Below are 4,050 nucleotides of genomic sequence, written 5' to 3'. Positions count from 1 at the left end.
ATATTTAACTTGCTCATCTTGTATTTGATCTTTCTGACGTTTCATTATTTTCTCTAACAATTACAGATTTTCCATGTGGTTGTTAAGTTTTCTCAAACATCCCTTCCCATTTCTTTCACTGCCCATGATCCAATTGTGTTTGGGTTTTTTCTTTTTTCTTTTTCTTTTTTGCACCATCAATGAGTAATACGGCACATAAATGTCAAAATTAAGCAGTTGACTAGAGTGTTTTTCGGAGCACTGACGGCAGTGTGAGATCCTATGATGAGGTGCAATGTGAAAATTAATTGTCACCTCCACCAGTGTGTAACGCATGTGACAGCTGATGCTTTGCTGGGCTGCAAGGACAGACTCTGCACCCAGAAGATGAATGTGGAAATCTTCCACATCTCCCTTCACTATCAGTGTCATCTGCTGTCAACCAGAACAGACAGGCATCTGCTTCTTCACACACACACATACACACACACACATTTCCACACTGAGGCTGAAATAGTGGAGCCACAACCAGTGAAACTTCTCTCCTTCACAGGTCGGCTGTATGTCACACACCTGCCATGTGGCTCTGTCCACGTCCGTTTGTCTGTACACAGCCTGTTCACTGTGCTTAGCTAAAAATACTCACACACACACAGTTAGGACATGAATTATGGAGGATGGAGAGAGAGAGAGAGGGAGAGACATTCAGGTCAGAGTCAGACCCAGTTCTAAGAGCTTCGTTCCCTCAGGATGGTACTACTAGACCGCAGCATTAAAATTCAGCTGGTATCATCTGGAGCACCGAACCTGTGTTCTTCCTTCAGCTTAGGTTAACCGTACCCAGGGTCAGAGAAGGGCTTAGGTTTTTACATTACAGACTGATAAATACATAACTGTATGTGTGACTCGAAAAGAAAACGGTTCAACGTTTTTTTTAGAAGTTACTTCTCTTGTCGTAAATTTCCCAAACGGTGAGGCTGCAGCGAGGGAACAGTTTGCCCGGATACATCTCAGTCGAGATGTTAAAAACAGGCCCATCAACACCTCTTCGGGCCACTGATTAACACGCTGTCATTTTTGCACCCGATTATGTGGCGCGTTCATTTATTTAACATAACTTGTTAATTTGCGAGCTTGAGAAGATCTGGTTTGCTAATTTTGCTTCTTCATAGCATAGCAGCGAGCCAGAACTGACTGAGCCGAGTTGTTTGTTTCCAGCTCCGGTCTTTATGCCTGTTAAAAATGAACAGCTCCCGCTCGCAGCTTCATGTTTATTACAGAGGGACGAAAGGAGGCAGAGTTGTGGCTGACTCTGAACTTGCAATGTTGCAAAGGGTTAACTTAATGAGTGAATTATTTGCTTTGATGAGAATAAGCAGCTGGAAAAAAAATGTCATAAGTATATATGCACTTTTTCAGCTGAGGCACACGGTAACTCTGGAGGAGCTCCATCAGTTTCATGCTCGGGTGGGAGAAACTGAAGACAGGACAGAATCATTCACTCTGGATTTGAATGACAAGAAGAAGAAAGTCCTTGGTGAAAGAAGGGGATGAGAAGTACTGTTAAAATGGTCAAAGCGAATGGGAGGTTGGATTTAGCTAAAAATATTTAAATATTCTAGTACTGAGTTAAATCCTGTTTTAAATGTGTGAAGCTAGTGGAGACATGACCCAAAAGTCTTGCAGTTGTAATTACAGTGCAAAGCTCTGACTAAAGGGGATGAATACAGATGCACAACTTTTCAGTGTTTTATCTGTGAAAAGATTATAAAACCAAATCTAATTTTTCTTGCGCTCCATGTTGATGCTCTACTTTGCATATCGTTTTTTGTAAAAAAATAAAGTTTGTGGCAACTCGCAAATCCTAAAGTTTTTAAAGGGAAATGATGCTATTTATTAATCCCATAGCCTTTAAAGCTGGTCTAAATTGCAGGTTTTGACAGGCGGAAAAGAGTATCCTTTATTTTTAGTCGCTATAACCCAGGAGGCCCCAGTTCCACTCCTATCCCACTCAGCACATTTTATGCTTTATTTCACCTTTTCTCAGTGTTTGGTTGGAATTAGTTGTTAAAAAATGCATACGGTAGGTTTAAAAAAAAAAAGTTTTGACCTACATTAGTAGATCTTTCTGGTACGAATGTTAGAAATCTCAGTTTCTTGAGCTCGCTGGGGCATCTGTTATGTTCCAGCTGAATCTAAGATACGAGAGAAATCTCACACCTAGATAAATGCGAACCCTTCCAAGATATCAGCAGCAATAAATAATTCCCACTACGTGTCAGCTTTTATTGCCTTATCATGAGAATGGGCTGTGAAGTCGGGCTGCTAGCATTCAAAGCAGGTGCTCCAAACATCGTGCCAACACGCTGAACTAATCCCTCAAAGCTCCTGCGCAGCTTCTTTTGAAGGCTGCAGACGGGGCTTTAGGATATGCGGGGAATTACCAGTGTACTTTTTTGTACAGCCATAAACACTGAAACAGGTGCAGCAACCCCACAGAAGGATGCGGAGCTGAATTTGCACACACCCACACAGTCCTGCGAGAAGGGCTTATTAAGCAGAATGTTTGAAAACACCTGTGTGGGCGGCTAGTAGATGTGATCCCTGTTAACCCATTAGACATTTGTCCTCATATATATTTATATATATATATCCCTTTACTGATAATTATGCCTTCATATCTTAACTATATCATAAGGAATGCTGTGGCATAATCCGATTTAAAGCTTCTGTTAGGCTTGATCATGATTAGTTGTATTCCAGCCACGTTTCACTGTAAAATGTGATGAGTTATTATCAATTCAGTCGACATGATATTAGAATAATGTCAGCGTTGCTGTGATTACATTCTTTAGAATGTTCTATTTAGGGGCAGGAAACGCTATGCAGTCTGTGGAAACCCGAGGAGGGACATATCTCTCGTGTACCGGAGACTCAGCGCCGCTCACAGCGCGTTTGTTTGTGTGTGTGTGAGTGTGTTAGTGCGTATTTGCAATCATCAGCGTTCCGATAGACTTAAACTTATGTGTTGCATTCGGGATGCGCGAATGCGTGTGTGTTTGTTGCATTTGTTACACATGTTTTTTTTGTGTGCATTCGAGCACCGTGCCCGAAACTGAGTAGCTTCAGAGTCCTGACCTTGTCCTGACAGTTCGAGCTGTTTGCTTAGTCAGATTCTCTGCATCTGCTTTTTTTCCCAGACAGACGACAGCTCAGATGTACTGCAGCATCCATCCATCCATCCATCCATCCATCCATCCATCCATCCATCCATCCATCCATCCATCCATCCATCCATCCATCCATCCATNCCATCCATCCATCCATCCATCCATCCATCCATCCATCCATCCATCCATCCATCCATCCATCCATCCATCCATCCATCCATCCATCCATCCATCCACCCACCCATCCATCCATCCATCCATCCATCCATCCATCCATCCATGACACATAACAACATAAAGCTAGACATAGTAAACACCTCTGGTTAAATAAAGCAAATATGTGATATTTAGCCTCACGTTCAAAACATATGTTGAAAAACCAATAAAGCATACAGCCCTGAACATGCCGTCCCAAAGTAAACCATGTGTATGGATCATGCTGAGGCTGGGAGGGTGCGATGTAGAGCCATGGCTGTCTTTGCGTTTTTAGTTTTTGGAACCCAGTTGGGCTAAAAACATACGTTACACCTCCTATGTAGGGCTAAAGTTTGTCTCAGATGGATATTAACAAGATAGGTTCAATATGGCAAACAGATTTTTTTTTTACAAATAGTTGTCTTGACAGCATTATATCGAGAGGCAGTTTTTATTTATCTATATATTTTTTTTGAAAAAGAAAAATAGACAAATAAATTAATCTTAAGATTTGCAGAGCTGATAGAAATAATAATAAAAAAAGATTGTTCCTTTCCCTTATAATTCACAACACTGCAGTATTTTGTGATGGTCAGTAAAATAAAGTGAAGTATCTATCTATCTATCTATCTATCTATCTATCTATCTATCTATCTATCTATCTATCTATCTATCTATCTATCTATCTATCTATCTATCTATCTAT

The 4,050-nt window shown here is 40.8% G+C and overlaps 1 protein-coding gene across 1 annotated transcript in view; it reads left to right on the top strand.

Annotated features, from left to right (window-relative positions):
* Positions 1-4,050, top strand: part of cpne4b (copine IVb) — a 37,364-nt gene that overhangs the window by 3,655 nt on the left and 29,659 nt on the right. The window lies entirely within an intron of this gene.

This window comes from Poecilia reticulata, linkage group LG11 (genome assembly GCF_000633615.1).
Source record: "Poecilia reticulata strain Guanapo linkage group LG11, Guppy_female_1.0+MT, whole genome shotgun sequence".
NCBI lineage: Eukaryota > Metazoa > Chordata > Actinopteri > Cyprinodontiformes > Poeciliidae > Poecilia > Poecilia reticulata.
Note: the sequence above shows the minus strand (reverse complement) of the source record. Positions and strands in the feature narration are given on the sequence as shown.